This window comes from Alligator mississippiensis, chromosome 8, assembly GCF_030867095.1.
Source record: "Alligator mississippiensis isolate rAllMis1 chromosome 8, rAllMis1, whole genome shotgun sequence".
Lineage (NCBI taxonomy): Eukaryota > Metazoa > Chordata > Crocodylia > Alligatoridae > Alligator > Alligator mississippiensis.
The window spans coordinates 9,336,320-9,360,371 of NC_081831.1; positions in this window are offsets into that span (position 1 = coordinate 9,336,320).

Here is a 24,052-nt window from a genome sequence, read left to right on the forward strand (position 1 = left end):
ACCAGTTCATCCTAGCCAGCTTAGACTATCCTGCAAAGACTGAATCAATTCAGGCTCAAGCTTTTTGAATGTCTGTCCTTAGCCTAACAGAACAGAAGCTCAGTGCACGTAAACCAGTTTCAAAATGGCTGAAACTGGTTGAAGACAAACCTGGTTGAATGTAGTATCAGACTTAACTGATTTGGGTCAAACTAGTTTATGAAACTTCTGTCCCGGACCGCTTCCTGGTTCAAGTTAAATCATAGTCCCCCAGCATCCCAGCATACTTTCCAGCCCTGGCCAGGGCTGTGCTGTCTGCTCCAGCACAGAAGCAAGTGGGGGTAGGGGTGTAGGCAGGTACTGCCCTCATCCCTGCAGGCAAACCCCGGCTGGGGTCTGGGACAATGGAGGGTGGTTAAACCCACCTTTCCCTGAGAACAGAGCTGCCCTGCTGCTAAACTTACTGAAACTTACTGCTGGTTGTGACTGTGGACTACAAATCCCAGAGGCATATGGAAGCAGGAAGAGGAAGGAATGAGCAACCTTGCAGAGTCCTGCTACTGTGACTCTGGACTGCAAACTTCAGACAACTTGGGGGCAGCAGGACGAGGAAGCAAATACACAGCCCATGCTGGCTATGTGCCAGAGAGCCATGCTTGCACACCCCTTGGCTTCTGGCTGAGCCACTGCATGCATGTGGCTGCATTCCCTGAATCAAAAGTGAATGTGTGTCCAGTTGTTTCTCAGTTTAATCTCTGCAATTTAGACTAACCTGCAAAGACTGAATTGATTCAGTCTCAGGCTTTTTGACTGCCTGTAATTAACCTGGAAACCTCTCTAATTATTTCAGTGAACTTTGGATCAGGTCCCCATTTTTTTTCCTCAGATGTTTGCAAGTCTATACATATTTACAGTGCCATATATATATATTTAAATAGATCTCACTAAAGATATTTCCATAAGATTCACAAATGCAAAATTCACTATGATCTAACTTGTAATAATTGGACAAGATCTCTAACATCCCAATAATATAGTGCATGATTGTATTTCATGTCATTTACTTCTTTCAAACAACCGACATGAATTTTCAAATACCTAAATCTACCCTCTTTCAGTATACATCTCCAAAAAACACCCCTCCCAGTTCAGCAATGAAGGATTGGTCATTAGAGCATCAGCTCAGGGCACCAACCCTGGGGAGTTGGGGTAGGTGAGGCAGCAAAAGAAAAAAAGAAAGAAAGAAGCAGCTGTGCTACCAGACAGGCTGTCAGTAGCACAGCCAGTGATGCTGCCCTACCTATGTGCTACTGTACCCAGGGCACTCAGGCATCAAGTGCCATTCAGAAGCAATCCAGCTATTAAAACAGATACAAATTGTTAAATACCCATAATCTAGTTCTCTGTTCCCCAAGGCAATCACAGAAATCCTAGAAGCTATGTCATAACTATAGTCATCCACATACTTGGAAATAAATAAGCAACTAAAGTTTCAGACTAGACATCAGGTGTTACTTCACAGTCAGGGCAGCTAGGATCTGGAACAAACTTCCAAGCAAAGTGGTGCTGGCTCCTACCCTGGGGGTCTTCAAGAGGAGGTTAGACGAACACCTTGCTGGGGTCATTTGACCCCAGTACTTTTTCATGCCATGGCAGGGAGTCGGACTCTATGATCTGCTCAGGTCCCTTCCAACCCTACTAACTATGAACCCATGAAACTATGAAACCCCTCCTAAGTCCTACTTTTGGAAGATAGATAAATTCCTGTTGAGAGATTTATTCTTTTCCTGAAAGATTTGTTTCTTATTATTCTGGGAGGGTTGTGTACAGTTTTGGAGTACCTAGAAAACAGTACTAGCATTATATTAGGAATTGGCCCAAACTCTGGTCTTTAGAGTACCATACATTTTTCTTACTCTTTCCAGCAGTCCAGTATATTTTCTCTGATCTCTTCTCCTTACAGTCCTATCCAGTGTAGTCTACCACTTCATGCTTCAATGTCAAATAGCATCTCAAGGGTACTGTAAATATATTTGATAAGCAGTGCCTCTCCTTCAGCCCTTTCTCCTTGTTTCTTTCTCACTCCCTTTCCCTTTCTTCCTATGAGAATACTCCACCAGTAATCATTTTTATTTATTGCAGTTCTTAATAAAGTCCTAATGTTTAATAAGCTTTCAGTGCTTTTTCCTTATTTTTTCTCCCTTTTTTGTTTTTTTTATTTCCTTTTTGTCTTATATTTTTGAGGCACAGAGTAATGGGAGAGGTCAAGTGACCTGAAGGCCCAAAACAATGCCCCTAATAAGGAGTCTCTGAAGGCCTTTCATTACGGGTAAAATTGAACCCTCACTAGAATCAGGTATTTTGGGGGGAAGAGGGGGCTTGAGGACTATTAAATTAGCTGAAAAATGACATTTCAGGGAAGAACTCAAACTATTTGCAAATGTGGGACAAATACATTTCAGCAGAAAGAAATTGGTGAAGTAGTTTTGGAAATGCCAAAACACTTCATTCAACATTTTTTAAGCACGGCTTGATTTGGGGAGTGCAAAAGTGTTCTGTTCCTGATTTTTTTCAAGGGAAAACATATTTAATTTTTCCTTGTAAAATGGCCGTCTTCCCAACTAATGATTATCCTAAATTAAAAAACAAACAAACCTAAAACACTAAACCATTAAATGATCCCAAAATAAAACATAGATTTGCATTCAGGTTGAATGAAATATTTTGGGTTGATCCAAATTGATTTGGTTTATCTTGCTAGCTGGGAAAAAAACACAGTAAAAGAAAAAAAAAATCTGTTTAAGGTTCAACCTGAACTACATTTTTCTAAATTTTTCAGATTAGCCACCAAGCAAAAAATATCAGGTGTGTCTCTTCTCGTGAAAAGTATACTCACTTCTTAATTCCACCCAACAAATAATTATCAACAATCCCTCACAATCGAGGATGATTGTCTTCCATTATTGCCTTATCTGTGACTCCAAAGATGACTGACATATCCAAGCTTGGAACAACAGGTTTTATTTCAACTTGGGCAAATGTTTCTTGCTTCAGGAGTTTAGAGTCAGAGATCCAGATGATGTGGTCAGCCCAGCTAAGTTGATGCCAGATGATCATCACCTCAATGCTCGTGGTATTTGTTTGTCAGAGGATGCTAATGTTGGTGTGCCTGTCTTCCCACTGGATAAAAAGGATCTTCTGTAGGCAAAACTAATAGTATTTTTCCAGCCACATGAGGTGTCTCCTGTATGATGTCCAGGTATCAGCTCTATAAAGTAAGGTAGGGATCATGACAGCTCCATAAACCATGACCTTGGTTTCGAATTTGATTTCATGATCTTCAAACATCCATATCCTCTGGCTGTACTGCACTTTTGGGCTGAGGACAGAAAGTACACATAAACCGATTTAAGTGATCAGAAACTGGTTACAACCTGTAACAGAACATAAGTTCAGTGCACATAAACCAGTTTCAAAATGGCTGAAACTGGTTTAAGATAAACCTGGCTGAATGAGGTATCAGACTTAACTGATTTGGGTCATATTGGTTTGTGAAACTTCTGTCCCAGACCCCTTCCTGGTTCAAATTAAATCACAGTCCCCCAGCATCCCAGCATGTTTTCCAGCTCTGGGCTGGGCTGTGCTGTTTGCTCCAGCAGAGAAGGGCTGGTGGGGAGGAGGAGGCAGGAACTGCTCCTCCCCTTACCCAGGCAAACTCCGGCTGGTGTCTGGGGCCAGGGAAGGGGCGTTAAACACCCCTTCCCCTGCTTAAACATACTGCTTGCTGCGACTGTGGACTACAAATCCCAGAGGCACCTGGAAGCAGCCTCTGACTGTGCCTGGAAGCAGGAAGATTTCTGCTGCTGTGAATCTGGACTGCAAATCCCAGAGACCTTAGGGACAGCAAGAAGAGGAAGCAAAGACATAGCCCATTCTAGCTAAATGCCAGAGAGCTGTGCTCTAGCACCCCTCTGGCTTCTGGCCTGAGACACTGCAGGCATGTGGCTGCATTTCCTGAATCAAAAGTGAATGCATGTCCAGTTGTTTCTCAGTTTAATCTCTGCAATTTAGACTAACCTGCAAAGACTGAATTAATTCAAGCCTCTGGCTTTTTGACTGTCTGTACTTAGTCTTGAGATGATGTCAGATTTCTTCATCGATGTCTGCCTTCTGTTAGGGCTGGTTTCTGAGGTGCAGGTAATACTCAACGTTCTTCAGAGTCTCACCATAGATCTGAATTGGGGACTGCTCATTAAGAGCTTGTTGATGGAGGACCTTAGTCTTCTGAATGTTAAGTGTCATTCCCAGTTTCTTGTATGCTCAGTAAAGATGTTGACAATTGCCTGAAGATCTGCTTCCAAGTGAGCAAACACTACACCATCATTGTTACATTATCCTGACATATTACATCCTTACTACATTAATTCCACTCAACAAGAACTAAATTGGATATAGTGGTACAGGACCTGCGTGCTTGCCTTCTGATCATTTTTAGCAAATAGGCTTTATTATAATCTTAACACAGAAGAAGCATAGAGACTTGATCATTGACACATTCATATAGCATCTTTTCTCTTATTTTATGGACTTCAAAACTAGACTTTGTTTTGACTACCCAAATGTCTGTGAACCCTTTTGCTTCTGTTTATCAGCGTGCAATCTCTATGGGGGTACAATGTAAAAGTCAGTAATTACCAACAGCAAGAAATTGTACATGAGTGTGTGAAAGAGCACTGTGGTTCCATGTGCTTAGAATAAGAAACTGTTCTTTCTGTTAACATTTTATGGATTTTAAAGCCTAAAGGAATCATTAGATCATGTTTCTAGTCTAACCCCCTGTAAAAAACAGACAATAGCATTTCACTCAGTTTTCCTTGCATTAAGCTCCACGTTTTGTTTGACTAAGACACTTTAGAAAGGGGTACCTCAGGAAGTATACTACATGAGAAAATAATCAGGTAAATTTAAATTTTGGCTTTCACTTCCCAAGTTTAGCTTTTCATAAAATGTTCATCTGATAAAATATAACCTACATTGTTAAATATGAAACTGTATATTAATTCACATGCAAGATTTAGTAGTCTCTGTAACTTTCAGCTTCACTTACAAGGAATGGGTTTTTCATGAATAGATTACATAGCAGCTGTTTTTTCCATGTTATATTTCACCCTCCTTTTCTCTCCCCAAGGTCATCTTGAGCTCAGCTTTGATGATAAACTGCATAACCTCAGTCTAGAATAGAAACATTAGTTGCTTAACTATACTCTCTCATTATGAAGGAGAATACGGATATTTGGCCTTTCATCGCTATGCCTTGATTAATCATTATTGCTTATCTCTTCAGTCATTATAAATAAATCCCTGTGGCTTGTGGAAAGGAGGTTACAGAGGGTCAAGGTTTTTAGAAAGCACAAGGGCCATTCCTCTCTGTCCTTATTCATACAAGTAGTCCTTGCTCATCCAATTAGTGGGACTATTCACTTTATTAGGAGGTTGGAGGTTGTATCCATGTACATAAACCCAATCTCATATAGTCTAAAGAGCAATAAATCTTATCCAATATAATAGAATCACGTTAGCTAAATAAAATATTAAAGTTGGTTTGGTTTTCAGATATAATGGAGAAGGTAATTCTTACCAGTTGTACCTAGATACCACTTTCATTAAATGTTACTTCAAGACTAGAATTCAAAGTCTTAGAAAACTGAAGGAAAGCACGCTAAACGTATGTTCAACTTTTTTCCCCAGTATAAATATCATAGTAATAAATTGGCACAACTCCATCAATGCACCTTTCCAAAGCCTAATTATAATGAGCATAAGTGATAATGTAGTAGGTGACACTTGGCTTTAGATAAGGAGAAATCCTTGATCAAATAGTATAGAATAAGAGAGTAAGATCCCTCCAAAATAGTCCAGATCTAAATGAAAAAATGGAAGATAATCATTAAATATAAACTGCCAAAAGCACGACAAAAGAAAGATGCAGTGTACACCTAATAACAGTTTGTCCAATATGCCCTACCCACGCTGTGCACAACTACTACCAAGCATTTAAACAAAGTATTTGAGCTCATTGCAACTGCTGCATCCCTAACTGCACAGCACTTGTCAGTGTGTGAGCCAAGACTGGTTCTAGTAGCTAGTGTTACAGATTCAAGGTCCTGTACTCATATAACACCATGAAAGGATTTGTACAAAAGATGCTTAAGATACTTAAAGGCACAAATATGAAACTAGTCTTTGGAAGCATTGAGGTATATATGTAGAATATGAGCTGGGCTTCACAAAATGACTGTAGTCTTAAAAACAGGTTTCTTTTGCACAAACAGGAAGGAGAGCATCTCCTCTCCTCATGTAAGGCTCATTACTTTCAATTGCTACTTTCCCTTAATTCTGATGGACTAAAGTAAAGTCATATCAGCACTTGGAAGACAGGGTTCCAACCTCAACCCCAAACACATAGGCCTTGAGACCCAGGCCCACTGTAACAGGGCACCAACCACAGACCTTGTTACAGCCCAGAGGGCTTCACTAGACATAAGCGTGGAGGGGTGCTTACTTGTCTGTATAAGGCCAATTAAACTATGGAGCAGAACATGCTAGCAGCATCCTGGGTGTGTTTAAATGCCCTCATGTGCTGCATAGTGAGGGGTCCTGTAGGAACTTGGAGCCTGCACTCATTGGCCCTGGGAGGGCTACCTGGAACATAAAGCTGCATAAGCCAGAAGGACGATGCCCTGGAGAGGGGATGCACAAGAGACCACTAGCTTTTGCATGGAGGCATGGGAAACTAACTGGAGAGACTGGTACAATAACTGGGAGTCAGACCTACAGCCAAGGAGAATAGGAAACACGTGCCTTTGAAGAAGAGACTGCACGATTTCTCAGCTGTGGGTGAGGGAGCTGTGGCCATTGGTAAGTCCAGTTTACACTGGATTTCCCCCTAAAGGGAAAGAGGAAGAAAGGACTGAAAATCCCAGAAGACGGAGGTTTCACTATTATTTGGGCAAATTAGTAAGAGGGCCAAATGGACTTGTCCAAACTAGGATGATTGTTTGTAATAGGGTTGAGTAGCTGGTTTATAAGCCAGGAAGCCCTGAGATAAAGGGGGACTGGAACTAAGGGGGGCTGACTAAGAATTGGCAGATAACCAGACATGAGAAGGGTGCAAGGAGAGTGACTGATAATGTGCCAACAGACTTGTTAATTAACGGAGTAGGAAACCTTATATTATACTCAAGGAGGGATGGACTGTAAGCACGGATGAATTGATGTGTGGCCAGGTAATTAGTAGATCCTGAGTGAAGATTGAGTTGGACATGAATTAACTTGACCATGAACAAAAGAAGGGGGATGAAAACAGGGCTAATAGGAGTCTTTATAAAGAGACTCAATGGCAACCAACACATAGAGTAACAGGAATAAATAGTTTGTTATCTGTCACCGTACCTTGCTTTCTGTAAAGGCAAGGCCAAAGGAGAACATAGGTTTGGGCTGGCTTTGGAGTGGCAAGGGCAGGGTGGAGGGGTGGCAAATCCCTCTGAACAGACATATTGCCAATATCCTTAACAATAAGGAAAATTGAAGATCTCACCTCCCGTTATTCTTCTTCTCTTTCTTTGTATTTTCAAACATTAAAGGCATGGTGGGTGAGCATTGAAAGAAACAACCTGAGGAAACAGCGGATAGTGGCTGATCTGTTGCCAGCAAGTGTAAGATCTTTACACCCACAAGGAGACTTAGACACCATCACGCTCAGCATCACAGCACTGGCCCTTCTAGAGACGGTATCCACAGTGGAATTGCAAGCAATGAATTCGGTGCCCTAACTCCCTATACAACATAGGAAGAGGATTGGGCATCTCAGACTGAAATTCTGAACTGCCAAGCTGCTCAAAATGTATCTGTCTAAAAGCAGCAGAGCACTGCACATTTCAGCCAAAAGAATATGCCAACAACACAAATCCATCTTAAATACCACCTCTCTGTGGGCCTTGGATGCCTTCCTCAACTCAAAGTTCTTTACATGAAGGTAAATACCTAAAAATCTTTTTCTTTTGAAAGCTTAGGAAGGGTCAATCCTTTCTTTCAAAACACTGCCAGAGGAGATTCCAGAGAAGATACCATGGCACTGCCACCACCATTCTAGATATTTTATTCCTAAAGCTATAAACTAATCCAGAGCAAACTAGTGATAGGACATGCAATCTATATTCCAACCTTGCTCTGATGACCATATGTATCGTATCCCATGACTGCTTAAAATCAAACACCTAAAACAGGTTTTAGAGCAAGAGCTGTAACCCAGGTCTCCCCATCTCAGGTAAATATCCACTCACCATTAGGCTAAAGAGAAAAGACTTTCTATAATCCAGTAAATATTTAAGTTTCATAGATTCATAGATGCTACCATCAGAAGGGACCTCAACAGATCAGCAAGTTCTTTCATACAAAGTGAGACAACTAGGACAAAGAAGTAAGAATATTCCCATCTCCCAAAAATCCAACAGTCTGGTGTTGGAGACACCAACAGGGTAGTTCCCTGGTGGTGGTGGATGTCAATTTGAATCTCCTCAAAGAGGAGGGATAATTAAACCCAGGTCTCCAGCACAGAAAAGTTCCATTATGCTTTGAAGAAAAGCAGCAGCTGCTGCATGTTGTGTTGAGTCTAGTCTGGCAGGCCAGCCCAGCTATAGAAGGTGGCTTAAACTCCGTTGAGATCCACAGGCTAAGTGTCAGATAGACATCAATCTGCTCAGCCATGTCAAAACCAAGGAGCTTCTGGACATGCCAAGAAGCATAACTGTTAAAAAACAAACAAACAAAAAAACAGGCACTTAGAGAATATTAGGTATTTCTAGGGTTCAAGAGCAGCTGAACAAGGTTTTCAGGTTCTAAATTTTGGACTTTGGCTCAAAGACGTTTTTCAGATGTAACCCCAAGTACCTGCCACTCCTAAACACAATTCTTTTATTCTTTTGTTATTATTATTATTTAACACACGATCATTTTGGATAGGTAGGTGATTTGTCTTAACCTATCGCTAGTTTTGTAGTCAGGCATACCTCTTACCGAACTGCTTTTCCATGGAAGTTCAATCAGTAAAAAGTTGATGTTTATTCTATAAGGGATAGAAATAGCAAACTAAAGCAAAAACAAACAGGATGAACAGACAGTAGCAATTTTTTTCTGTAGGGAAATTAAGTACATTACGTTTCTGGAAAATTAAGTACAGTAAAAAGTGTTTCTTTCAAAGTGTGATTATGTCAGGATCTAATTTAAAAAGTTCCACAGCAAAGCATTTCATAGATTCATAGATGTTAGGGTCAGAAGGGACCTCAATAGATCATTGAGTCCGACCCCCTGCATAAGCAGGAAAGAGTGCTGGGTCTAGATGACCCCAGCTAGATGCCTATCCAACCTCCTCTTGAAGACCCCCAGGGTAGGGGAGAGCACCACCTCCCTTGGGAGCCCGTTCCAGACCTTGGCCACTCGAACTGTGAAGAAGTTCTTCCTTATGTCCAGTCTAAATCTGCTCTCTGCTAGCTTGTGGCCATTGTTTCTTGTAACCCCCGGGGGCGCCTTGGTGAATAAATCCTCACCAATTTCCTTCTGTGCCCCTGTGATGAACTTATAGGCAGCTACAAGGTCGCCTCTCAACCTTCTCTTGCGGAGGCTGAAAAGGTCCAGTTTCTCTAGTCTCTCCTCGTAGGGCTTGGTCTGCAGGCCCTTGACCATACGAGTTGCCCTTCTCTGGACCCTCTCCAGGTTATCCGCATCCTTCCTGAAGTGTGGCGCCCAGAATTGCACGCAGTACTCCAACTGCGGTCTGACCAGCACCCTATAGAGGGGAAGTATCACCTCCCTGGACCTATTCGTCATGCATCTGCTGATGCACGATAAAGTGCCATTGGCTTTTCTGATGGCTTCGTCACACTGCCGGCTCATGTTCATCTTGGAGTCCGCTAGGACTCCAAGATCCCTTTCCACCTCTGTGCCACCCAGCAGGTCATTCCCTAGGCTGTAGGTGTGCTGGACATTTTTCCTCCCTAGGTGCAGCACTTTGCATTTCTCCATTTCTCCAATTTCATTGTTGAACTGCATCCTGTTGTTTTCTGCCCACTTGTCCAACCTATCCAGGTCTGCCTGCAGCTGTTCCCTGCCCTCCGGCGTGTCCACTTCTCCCCATAGCTTTGTGTCATCTGCAAACTTGGACAGAGTACATTTCACTCCTTCGTCCAAGTCGCTGATGAAGACATTAAAGAGTATCAGTCCAAGGACCGAACCCTGCGGGACCCCACTGCCCACACCCTTCCAGGTCGAGACCGACCCATCTACCACGACTCTTTGGGTGCGACCCTCTAGCCAATTCGCCACCCACCGGACTGTGCAGTCATCCAAGTCACAGTCTCTTAACTTGTTCACCAGTATGGGGTGGGATACCGTATCGAAGGCCTTCCTGAAGTCTAAGTATACGACATCCACCCCTCCTCCTGTGTCCAGGCGTTTTGTAACCTGGTCATAGAAAGAGACTAGGTTGGTCAGGCACGATCTGCCCACCACAAACCCATGCTGGTTTCCCCTCAGCATAATTTGTCCTGCCGGGCTCTCACAAATGTGAGCCTTGATAATTTTTTCAAATACTTTACCAAGGATGGAGGTGAGACTGACCGGCCTATAGTTGCCCGGGTCCTCCTTCCTCCCCTTTTTGAAAATGGGGACCACGTTAGCCCTTTTCCAGTCCTCCGGGACTTGGCCCATGCGCCACGAGCATTTGAATATTCGCGCCAGTGGCTGTGCAATGATGTCGGCCAGTGCCTTCAGCACCCTCGGATGGAGCCCATCCGGGCCTGCCGACTTAAAGGCATCCAGTTCTTCCAAGTGACTCTGCACCACCTCAGGATCTACGCATGGAAGTCTGGCGCCTTGCTGCTGCCTCTCTACAACCCCAGTGAGAGACTTGTCGTGCCCCCCGCTTAGGAACACTGAGGCAAAGAACTCGTTGAGGAGTTCAGCCTTGTCCCCCCTATCTGTCACCAATTGTTTCTGCCCAATTTCCTTGTATTTAATGTTTTTAAATAGTTAGTTTTAAGACATATCGGGTTGGAAGTGGAATGTTAACAAGAAAACATGGTGCATTAGTTCTGATAGTTGAATCAAGGTTATTTAACCTCCACTTTGACATGGTTTGTAAAAAAGCTACAAGCTCTGAGGAGGCTCCACCTACGTTTCTTGGCTGTTCAAATTATAGAGATGTTTCATCCCAATAGTGCGCATTGCATATAACTCTTACTTTGGAGGCCCAACACTCCCAGCTTGAGCATTTAACTGAGATTTATTCTGAGGACTAAAAGGCCAGGCCTTGTGCCAGTGACCTGCAGAGGGTGACTTTCAGTGTGAAAGCTTATCTAGTCAGTGAAGTTTGAGAAGAGTAAAGCCATACCCAAGTCTTAACATGCACATGAATTCTCCTTGTGAATATTCAGTGAGCAGTAAATGCAAAGCAGCCTACACCCACTTTCAGAGTGAAGTAAGCTACTTCTTCACACCAACAAGTGTGCTAAATGTGCCTACATCAGGAGCTAGTACAGAGCAGCCAATGGACTATAAATTCACAACCTATATTACTGATCACTAGGCATGTGCGAGTAGAGAAGCATTTGATTCAGATTTGGCTGATTTGGAGGACAGTGATTCGATTTGGTGATTTGAATCACTGTCCCCATCTGATTTGGCTGAATCAAAATCAGAGATATTTGGTGCTGATTCAGCACTGATTCAGAGATTCGGATAGGCCAGGGAGAGGCAGGCACAGCTGGGTGGGCTGCAGGTTCTTCCACAGCTCCTCCGGCTGTGCCTGCCTCTCTCCCAGCTGGAGGAGCTGCGGGAGAAGCCCTCATGGCTGCCCTGCCCAGTCCCATCCCCCTCCCAGTCCCAGCCTCCTGGCACATAAAAAAAAAAAGGCCTGCACTCACCAGCTGCAGCAGCAGGGATCAGGGCCTCTGGGGGCTTGTGGCAGAGCCCCCCATAGCACAGGGCAGTGGGGGGCAGCAGGAATTTCCCCCTCTCACCTGGCACCCATTCAGCAGCTGCCGCATGGCATGGGTGCAGCACAGCTCAGCAGGGTACTATATGCTGTCTGGGGCCTAGGGCTGACTACTGCCTCAGCTCCCAGACAGCACAGGGCACCCTGCTGAGCCACACTGCACCCGCACCATGGGGCAGGTGCCACGCAGGTTACAGGTGGGGGTTGATCTCCACAGCCTCCCAATGCCCCACACTGCACGGGGTGGGGGCTCTGCCACAAACTGTCGGCCCCAATCACTGCTCCTTGCTCCTGCAACTAGTGAGTGCAGGGCTTTTTAATTTTTTTTTTTTTTAAGTGCTGAAAGCCTGGGCCAGACAGGGGATGGGGCCAGGCAGGGCAGGGCAGCCATGGGGGCTTCTCCCGTGGCTCCCTCCACCCAGGGAGAGGTAGGCACAGCTGGAGGAGCCGTGGGAGAACCTGCTGTTCCTGCCTCTCCCCGGCCGATCCAAATCTACAAATCTCTCCAAATCAATTCAGAGGCTTTGGATTCAACTCGGACCTTTTAATGGATTTCCCAATTTGATCCAGATTCAGAGATTCAGTTGCCAAATCAGGCCGAATTCGGCCAAATCTCCTCCGAATCGAATTCAGCAACCAAAGCTTCACACAGCCCTACTTATCACCCTTTTCCCTATGGAGACAAGCCTCAAGAAAATATGATCAATATCTGGGTCTACAGATACCAAAGAACAAACTGAATAAACCATAACTGAATAAATCATCATACAACACAACCAAATTTTTTCCTGATCAGTAAGAAGACATGGTTGAATGCGTCTTGGAAACCTGATTCCTAAGGATGGTAGCCTACAAAGCCACATTGTTCTTTGAATTAGAGAAGCTAGAGCTTTGTTTTTAAAGACTGCAAACTGAAAATGGGAGCATTTTTTTTTTTTAATGGAGAGGAGGTTGATCAATGGTTGGGGTCAATCCTAATTTTTAAGAAGTTGCTGCTTTGTCAGGCTTGGCAGATGGAGTTGATTCAACATTGTGTTAGAGTTAAATAGCAGGTGTACAAAATAAAAATGTAAAAGGCATCGCCATAAGGTTCCTTTGAATGGGTGACAAATGTTCTTGTTTCTTCACACGACATCTGACATATGGTACAATCACTGATGATTAGCCTGAAGTTAAAGGAAACTTGCAGTATTGACACACTAGAGAAAAAACACAAAACGCAGAGGGATACTGTGCTGACTAGGTTGAAACTTTCTCTCCGCAATGCTAGAAGTCTTTAGAGTTTGCCTGGCTTGCTGATGGACTGACAGTGTCCCCTGTAGGATTGTTATGAAAATCCAGATTCAAGAAAACATTGAACTTCTCTGCGCTACAACCAAATGCACATTTTTTAAAAGTCAACTTCAGGTGCTAGATTGGCCTGCAATTTAGTGTTGGCATCAATGAACACAGCAATCAAATGGGGAAATTTTCAGTCTGGAAGCAAGGCAAATGCAGGGTTATAGCCACAGGTAAGGATAATCAAATCTGTTCTCTAAACTGTTTCATTCCTTGTACATGAGACAAAATTTAAAGCAGGACTTGTTTAAAAAAAAAAAAGTTTAGGAGTGAGTTATGACATAGTTACTCCTTTCTGCTGTTGTATGCGTGCATGGAACAGGGCATCAAAGAGTGATTGAGTTTTCTTCAATGTGCTTTTTTCAGCGTATTTAAATTTTTTGGACTGACCTACTTCAAGTTTAATGCAGGACCTGGATGTACTGATAAATAATGCCTAGAAAAGCAGTGGAAAAAGCAGTTTAATAATCCCATTTTTGTTCTCCCATTAGGGCAGCTCTTATGAGGTATGCATGACTTCCCTCCCAGGCCTAATGCCACCACTAACAAAATGACCTGGGCTCACTTGTCATCCCAGATGCATCAGAAACCAACAATTAGGCAAATTAGATGGCTTGGGGTGGCCCTGAGCACATGTCCCATGACAGTACTCAGTCTCTCCCTGTCTCTGGAAGGACAGAAAGCAGCACGTGGGAAGGGGTACTCCTGTATACTAAGGGCTATTCCTGAGCCACATACTCTACTTGATGACTCATTTCTGGTAAGACCCTCTAGCAACGTTACTAGGTTAGCTGAAGTCCTAGGCTCAGGAGGAAGGCCATATAGAAATGCCCCAGGGGCATTTCTCTAGAACGGTAGAAGAGGAAAGTGTGTGGGCATGCAACAGATTTCATAAATTGTCAGAAAAATCAAGGCACGTAATGCTTGCAATGTTGTTATTTATATACGATATAACCAACTGATAAACCAATATCCTCTTACTGCTCTCTACTCCAGTCTATTGAAAGCCCTAATGCGTCTTCCGGAGTGCAGGATAGCTATCAGTCTCCAAACCACATCCATTCAGTGCTCTCTCTGACAGCCACACTAGACAGTTTATTGCAGTAGTGGACTTTTCCTACAGACATTTACCCACATGAATAAGTCTTGCTCACACAAGTAGTCACATTGATTGGTTGGATTCAATGGTCCTAGGGAGGTAACTGGGGACAGAATAGATCCATTAACGCTAATAGCCACTAACAGCCCTTGTGCCTGCTACCACTACCAGTATTTTCTATCTTTGTTTCCTTTTCTCCCTGTCCCCTTTGGCTTTCCCAGCTTTTTCGCTGACACAGAAAGTTAGTAGGCCTAGAGATCTGGTTATACGGGTTAGAAATGAAAGCTAAATTTCCATCAGCACCCAGCTGCCCCAATAAACAAAATTTTGGCTGCATTTTTCCCCATTGTGGAGTGTTATTAGTTCAGAAGTACCACCAACTCTTTCTTTTAGGAAGGTTTATCCCCCCTCCCCCCCCCCCCATCCCCCTTGCTACTGTTTTGAAATAATGAGGGTATTACAAAATAACATTTAAATGGCTTACTCTTCAACTTTCCCTATAGATCTTAACAGGTCAGATCCTCTGCTGATGTCAACCAAAAGAGCTTTAGTGAATTCAGTGGAGTGTCTTACATCTACACCAGCTGAAAAGCCAACTCATTATCTCACTCTTTATCAGATAATGATATTTCTTGATCTTGATTTCAAATGCAGCTAAAAGTCACATCCCTTTAACCATTTCATTGTTTGTTGTTAAAAATGAAACAGAGGTAAGAGTCATTGAAAGTGGCTTTGTTAATGCACTGGACATCACTGAGGATACACGGGCCAGGAACTTGGTGAAAAAGTGAAGTGGATAATATTCTTCACTAGCATTACTGATGATAGTAACTCAGCTCTGGACCCAGTGCCTGTTAATTAACGGCTGCTGCAGACACAGCAGGAGACATACACTAGTTTATATCACAGATACATGCAAACACTGATTATTTTTGTCTCCATCAGTAAAATTTTGGAGTTTAGTTCAAATAGAGATAATGAAAGTCATAGGAGCATATGATCTACTGTCTTAGATTAGACCAGTGATCCATCTACGTCTAGGAATTTGCTTCCAGGAATGATCACTAGCAGATGCTTCTGAGTGTAAGAAACTCACTGACAGCAAAGGTGGGCTCTTCTTTGCACATTACAGACATCTAAATTCAAAAAGCAAAATGTTCTGAACTGCTGTCTTTAAGAGACTACAACCCCCCTCATCCCCATTTTTAAAAAACATTTAAGGCAATTACATCACAGAGTTACTTAGTGTAGTAGTCTTTGTTGTCAGATTGAAATTTGAAAACTGGTAGCAATTGGTTTCTATTGATCTTTTTGTATCAATGTTTTCCTAAGTACCACCACTTTGGAAAAAAAAAATTTCTGTATAAAATTTACCATGTTTCTGTACCAGGCTGTGCTGAAAATAGCTTTGCGCGCCAAGGAAGAAATGCATTCACTACTAATATAAGAACCAAATCTCATCCCTCTCTTAGTCAGTGCATGTCCTGGGTAGACCTTTTTACTAGTGAGACTTCCACCACTTAACATGTATAGAGGGAGACTCTTTTCCTTTCCAGTTCTCCTGTGCTGGCACAATGTTGCTGTTGTGTTTAATTGTGAAATATGGAAGAGACTTCTTAAATATCCCCAATATCTCCCCAGAAGAATGTGTTCATTGAAGAATTTGCTCTGTGCAGGAGGAGTCCTTGAAAAATCAAGTATGGCTGCCAATTCCTGACTTCTCCTTTACTTTGGCCCTGGTGGGCACTTAATGGGAGCATATAATTATGATGGCTTATTCAGTAGCTGAGCACATATAAATCTTCTCTTTCCCCCCACCGGCACATTCCATTCCCCCAAACATCCCCTGCATCATGGGATGGGGGCATTCAATCTGTGAGTTTGCTCTGTGTGTCATTGGCAATCCCTCAATTCGAGGATGACCTCTACCATTACTCACTAATGGGTTTCAAAGTGACTTAAGAGTGCAATTCTTAGCCACAGACCTATCCAAAGAAATTGCAGGTCTTTCTGCACAGAAGGGTAGGCCACAGACCAAGACTTCTCTCCTTTTCCTTCCTCTGCTCTCTGTGCTGTGCCTCAAGGGCAAGACATTTTACCTCAAAATGGCCAACCACTTGACCGAGGTTGTAGCACCATTGGATCGGTCAGCAGCCAGCTCCTCCCAAGTCCTGTCCTTAGTATCTGTTTCCTTGAGATATGCCTTCAATGTGTTCTTGAAGCATTTCCGCTGGTCACCATGAGATCTCAGGCCATTAATAAGCTGGAAGCAGAGCTCTTGTTTTGGGAGTTGAGAGTCAGGCATCTACACACAATGCCCAGCCCAACAAAATTGGTGCTTGAGGATCACCGACTCAGAGCTGTTAACATTAGTATCAACAGGGATACTGGTGTTTGTGCAGTGATCTTACTGTTTAGTGTGGAGGATTTTCTGGAGGCATCATTAGTGATACTTCTCCAGGCGCTTGAGGTGATGATGGTAGGCCACCCACATTTAACGTCTGTAGAGGACTGGGGATGATGAATGCATTGTAGACCTGGATCTGTGGGTACTATATTAGCCAAGGCTTTTTGCAAAGTGAGATGTCAATGTAGTGATCACCAGGTACAATAAACACAGGCATAAGTGAATGAGAAGAACTAAACAGTGAACATTATTGTGTAGCAGTAGGCAACCCCTGCAGATCTTTTCTCTCTCTGACTAGCTGCTCCTTAACTGAGGGACCATCGCCCATTTCCCAACTCCTTCAGCCTCCTGTTAGGGAGCATTTCTAAATTATAGCTTCTTGCAGTACAGTCAGCAGGCCCATTACAGCTCAAATATACTTTTATATTGACTGCACATAAAGCTTATAGATAGGGGTCTACTTAATTTGTGGTTTTGTGGTTTTTGCAGAAACTGCAAAAACCAGCATTGTCCATGACCACCAGGAAATACTGCCATCAACTGCAATTTCCCACAAAATCAACCTAAAAAAACCCAGGGTATTATTCATATAATACACTGTTTTAGACTGTCCCAATGCTTACCACAATACAATGACAACGTGGCACTCACTGCAGATCATGTGATTGAGACTTACCGGCTGCTAGTAACATAGACTAAGTGAAGGCACCAGTCAGTGAAATGGAAATGTTTCTAATAAGTTAGCATTAATTAGTATTTCTAAACTTTTTGTAGAGCACTACATATAATAATAATTTATATGTTACAATTCCTATTGTATATAAATTTATAATATTTAAATGTAAATTGAAACTTAATATTTATACTTATAACAACATGATAAATTATATAATTTACTTTCCATGGAATTTGCTACTAAATTATACAATATATGCCTCTCCGCCAATCAGCAGTGATGGGCAGGACCACCAGGAAATTCCTGCAAAAATCGGCTCTTCATGCCCCGACCAAGCCGTGAGAATTGCTTTGTCTCGCTTCGAGTTAAGTAGACTTCTAATTATCGGTTTGGCTGGAGAATCTGCTATGCTCCTAGGCTTTTTAAACAGTTTTGTATTTATGGCACCAAAACTATAGGTTTTAGTGATATACAGTCTGCCATACAAATAAATTACATTAAACTAGAATAATTTAGAGATGAAGAATGAAACAGCAGTGCCATGAACCCTACTGTGTAAAAGCAAAGTTGTAGTTTAGACTTGTTATTAAACAGAGAGTTTTGTCCCACTGCTATTGCATTCTTCATCTGTAGATTATGCTAGTTAACATAATGGATTTATTTGCTGTTGCTTTCACAGTACGCTTGGGGCTTTACAAACAGAGGAGGTGGCACAATCATATCATCACCTGTTTCAACCTGTTGTATTCTAGTTGAAAAGTAATTGCGTGTTGGTCTTTTACAAATTCATTGCTTGATCCATCATGAAGTTATAGAAAAGCTATCAATAAGCCTATGAAGAGCAGATGTTTGGTATGTTCATTCTGATTTACTCTGTGCATTCTGGATAGCCATATTTCCTACCAACTTGTTACTAAAGTATCTTTCATAAAAACAAGTTATGACAATTTTTCCCCCACTTTCTTCTCAGCTATTTTTCAGAGACTTGAAGTTCTCTTCTTCATCGACCAGTAGGCTAGAAACCAAAGTCATTTTTCACTACCTGAAACGGTTTTCAGCCCAGTAGGAAAAGCATCAGGCCTGCACTTAATTATAACTGGCTGCAGTGAGGGCTTCAAACTGAAGGTTGCTGATCTGGCAATACAAAAAAAATATTTTCAGCTGTGGACAATTAACAAACTCAGTAGACCAGGAAAAAAGCACAAACTTATTCTGTAGAAAAAGAAGCCAATTCAGCTGCATGCACCGCTTTGACAGCTATATAATTACATGGGCCATAAATTACATTCAGTAATCACCTTGTTTATAATTTCATTCCCTGTAAATTAGTAGTGTAATGAAAAGAGATTTCATAATCACTAAATGCATAGTGAGCCCGTCACTAGAGAGAGTCAAGCTGTGGTAAAGAAACAATTTCCCACCAAGTTTGCTGTTGATCACCCATTAGGTTTATGATCAAGAGGAAGAGGAAGAGACAGCCAAAGGAAGTCCACAGTGCCAGCATAACCTTGACTTGCCCAAAAAGAAGAACAACAGAAACTGTTTATAGCAGAGGAACCTTCAGGCTATTACCAGTATCACTGCTGAAGTTAAATGTGTTAATACTGATTTTTGGTAGAAACTCATTATTCTGCTTAAGCAAGAGATCCTGTGGATGTGGCATTGTCAAATAAGCTGCTTTTTCCTTTCAACTGATACATCCCAAGAGGAGAAATATATATATATTTCCCCGCTATTTATATTTATATAAGGACACACACACACGACAGGGACTGAGTTTATAATTTTTCACTATTGTGTTTTCCCCACTCCCCTTTTAGTGGTTTAGAGACTGAAATACTTAGTGGCTTTTGCGAGGCTGTTCCTGAGGAGCTCTCCAAAGCTCTCCCATGTCTAATGGAGCATCTTCTCTCATCATGGTTGCTTAAATTAATAATTCTTACATGGGCAAAAGGGGTAGCGGGGAAAAGAAAGTAAAGCAAAGAGTAAACAGTTAATATTTTCTATTCCACAAAAAGAAATTTAAGAAATGTGTGCCAGGCTTATCCTCTGCAGCAAGAACTCCGCTGCTAGGAAATGCACATTAACTGCAGCTGTTTCTCACTTCCAGCTAGTAGCTAGAGGTTCTAATTACCTACCCAAATTTGAGCTAGTTATGCAGTACCCTCTGTATATTAATCACTGTCCAACTAAAACTAATCCTGGCAGATCATATGATGAAGGGGGTGCTGAAGGTTAATGTGCACTTCTGTCACAGACTGACAAGAAGAAGAAAGGCTAGATATGGGGATTGTGGAAGCTTCTATATTTCCTAGCTAGCGAGATAACATGTTTTCAGAGCTTTATTGTTCTAGACATATTGGCATTGCTCCAAGAGACCAGACTACGTGAATTGTGGAGGTCCACATTGCCAGAGAGGCTCCTATTCATGGCAGCTGTTGTCTGCATTAAAAATACTAGACATTTTTTTTTTTTTGGACACATCATCTTCAGTAGTTCATAATGTTTAAAATACTTAAACGCAGACCCCCAAAAAAGGATTCAGGGAGATGAAATGTCCTGCAGCTAAAAATCCCTAAGATTTGACTCCTGCTACCAGTCCAAAAAGCAGAAGACAAATTTGTGATCTGCATTGACAAACACAATAAGTACTTCTATATGAACTGTCAATTGACTGAACTGCGTACACAGTCTTCTCAGAGAGACCTTGCACCGTAAGTCAGCGCGCTACTTGCCTTGATGATGGCTGCTTATAAAAAATAGATAGCTTAAAGCTCTGCTTAATACGTAGGTGGTAAACCAATCATCATTTGAGAGACAAGGGACCTCCAGCCCCCAAATTAAAATGAGTGTTTGATAGCTGGCACATCAGTTACTTTTATCACCATTTTTGGATATTAATTTCATTTCTTGCCTAGGAAGTCTACAGTAGGGTTAAATAATGGGAAGGGTTTAGAGCTGAAGTTTTCCTGTTAACTAATCCTCAACCTAACCCTAGCTCCAGCTTCTCCAGCAGCCCCAGGCAGGAGGCCCAGAGCAGATGAACTACAGACCTGGCTTGGAAAGCCTCCATACCCCATTGCTACACCCAGCCAGCAGATCCCTCATTGTCAAATCATCCCTGGAGCAAAAAGAAACCTCCTACCCCAGAGCCAGGCCCCACGGGTGGGAGCCCTGCCAGCCCCAACCCTAGGAGGGAGCCCCACAGTCTCATAGCATGGACTATCCTACATATAACTACAGGAGTCCTACTGATCACAAGCAGAGAGATAATACCATATCAAGGGGAATGATGACAGGGCAGTATTGGCACGGAGGGCTGAAAGTAGGCACTCACTTGTACACGAAGGTGGCTTCTCTGTTCAGTAATGAAGCAGTAACAATGAAAGTGGATTAATGATTGTCTGGAAAGGTTCATTGCCTGGAGCTATTAACCCTCATGTGATTATTAATTTCACTGAAGATACCCTGTGCAGCTGAAGTCATTACTGCTGTTATTCGCTAATGGAAGATAAAGTATTTAAAGTTTCCTTTCATGTGCGTGTACACACACTTTCCTATTGTGCACATGCCAGATGAGATCAATCATTTATAAATGTAAAGAGGGATAGGTGGATGGGGAAATCAAAGGGCCAAGGAGCAGGGCAAATTAGACTGTGGCAGCACTGCTAGACTACTTCTGGTATTTGGAAGCTTGCTGCCCTCCACATCTACATGGTAAGTATAATTTCATTTTTGCATATGATTCAAGTTGCATGAAACCCAGTTTGCCCCTAGGAGAAGAATACAGCCCCATTCCCCAACCTAGGGCACAAGAGCAGATTTAAAGCCTTCATTCCAGGGCTTCTTCATTTTAAGTTACAGGAAAGCCTCACTATAATGAAACCTCATGGGATCTAATAAACTTTGTTAAAAGAGGGTGTTTGCCATGATAGGGCTAGGCATTTTGTTGCATCATAATAATGCAAAAATTAGTTCCTGCTGCTAGGATGGTTAAAAGTGGGAAGGCTGATATAAGGAGTTTTCATTATAGTGAGGCCATCCTACATTTATAGTGCAATAGTGCTCAGAAGCTCAAATTAAGGTCCCCACTGTGTTGGATATCGTGCCAACTTGGTAACAAGAAAACAAGTGTTCCTGCCTTGGGAGATCGTACTCTGTTTTATTATAAGCCTCAATAAAGAGAGGCAGGCTGTGGAGGGAGAGAATGATAGTAACATAAGCTTGTTATTCGTAGTGAGCAGAGCTCCCAGCACGCCACGCGCCTAACAGGCATTGCCACCGAGTTAAATGTAAAGGGAAACAAAGCACGTAAAGATCTTGCATGGAGCAATTTTGCAGCTTCATTGTTCCTCAGTTTCCATTTGTTTCCACTCCCATTTCTGCCGCCTTTGTCTGGGTCACCTTTGCACTTCCTTGGCATAGGGAAAGAGCCCTCCTTCCCTCTGCAATCTTTGTGAGCCGCACATTTCAGCAGAGACACGAGTCCTGCAGTTATTGTAAAGAAGTCAAGGGGGCAAACAATATTTTGTGTGCAAGAGCCTAGGAGGGCTCCTAGGGAAACTTAATTGTTTGTATAGAGATGATTGTTCAGGTGCCTTATGAGAAGCCAGATCTCCATTGGGGCAGACTGTAAAGGATTTGAAAGAGCAGAATAAAACACATAGTTTCAGGTTCAAGTCTGTTCTTTTACCTAAAGGTCGTCAAATGGAGAATCAAGTCATTTAAGCCACTTAAGTAGAGTTAACTTAATATCAGAAGGGAGAAAACAGAAAGAGTGAGAGGTTTCCTTCTCTTATCAGAACTGACCTTACGGCTACATCACTGTCAGTGACGGGAAGCTAACAAAAGCTGCAGAAAGAACAGTTTGAGAAAATATCTAACGCATGACATGCATTTTTCTTGTAGCATTGTAGGAGATCTGCTGTTTTCCTTTCCAGTGACCTTTTAGATCCTCAGTTCATAGCATGCTCTCTCTGTGTGCGGTACTTACACAGTGTAACATCTTATAATAAGCTTTCTGATACGAATCCACTGTGTTTAGGAAAGATAGCTTTGTCCAAGTTCATAGTCTAAGGACCAAGCTTTTTGGGGAGAAGGGCAAAAGGGAAGATCATAACGGATGGAAGGTTAATTTAAGCTTTCCTGCAGGAGCTGATGCGGAAATCAGAAGCACAATGGCAAGACATGATCAATCAAAAGCCCAGTTTACGGTAAGAAAATGGGGCTTCCCTGAAATTGGTCTGTTAGCTGCTAACCAAGCTGTTAGAGCACATTGTCATAGTTTTGCTAGCTACCCCTTTAACAACTCACATTTGCCATGTACAACACCACTCAGTGTGTCAGTTTGAATACATTCTGACATACAAGGCTCACTTTATCAAACTATTAATTAGTGCAAACAATTGTTCCTATTGTCTGTCCTCTCAAAATGACTGTAAAGTAGAAGAGTACACACGCAATTTTTCTCCTGGAAATTAATATTACAGACAGCGCAATTTTGGATGCAAATATAACTCCTAAACTGGCCTTTTATGAATTAAGAAATTGCTACTGCCAGAGAGAGTGGGAAAAGTAATTTTCCATTTGAAATCCCTTTGCTTTTAGGTACCAGATTTCCACTGGGAGGCGAGAAGGGAATGCCTCTCCTTGAAATGCCTTGCCATTCCTGACTAATTTATAGCTATATTTATACTCGTGCTGAGACAAAACTCATGGATGTCAATGGAAAGATTAGGTCAAGTTCTATGAAAATGGGATCAGGTCCACCAAAAAATATTCAGGTCATTCCTCATTTATAGCCCATCCAATTTGTAGCCCCTATGTGGTTCATTTTAAGATTGCATTTGTCCATACTACATTTGGCAGCAGTGTATATAGCTGAGTTATCCCTAACAAAATACCAAGTCAGATTTTTGCTTTGGTTAATGTATGTTTTCAATTGATGCTATTAATTGGAACAACATTTGTTCGAGAAAAAGAGATTGATACACAAGGATAAAGCAGACCAGGAACTGTTTACCCTCCCTTTCATGGTAGAAAAAGTTGGGGGTTTTTTTAAGAAGCCTAAGTAATTTAGGGGAGAAATTAACAAAGAGATTCAAGTGAAAACTGAATCTTTTATCCAGCCATTTCTTTTATTGGGTCAAAATGTTGCTACTGGTCCTTGTATTGTTACCTTGATCTGCAAGGAACTACTACCCAGCAGACCCTCATTCAGACTACAGTCCTTCAGTCAGCCCAAAAGACATTAAAGGACTTTGTTTTAAATGAGAAGCAGGAACAATGAAGAACAATAGCAGAATTGGACCCTTATTTTTTTTAGTTTTCAGTCAGCCTTTCTGCTTTTTCAGTCATGGAACAGCCATGGGGACACCAGAAATGGTTTAGTTCTTCAGTAACCCAGAATAAAAGCAGACGGATAGTTGTCCATTATATTCAGGGAAGCTTTAAGACCTTGTCTATTGACTTAATTGCACCCTAATTAGTTGGAGACACTCGGGT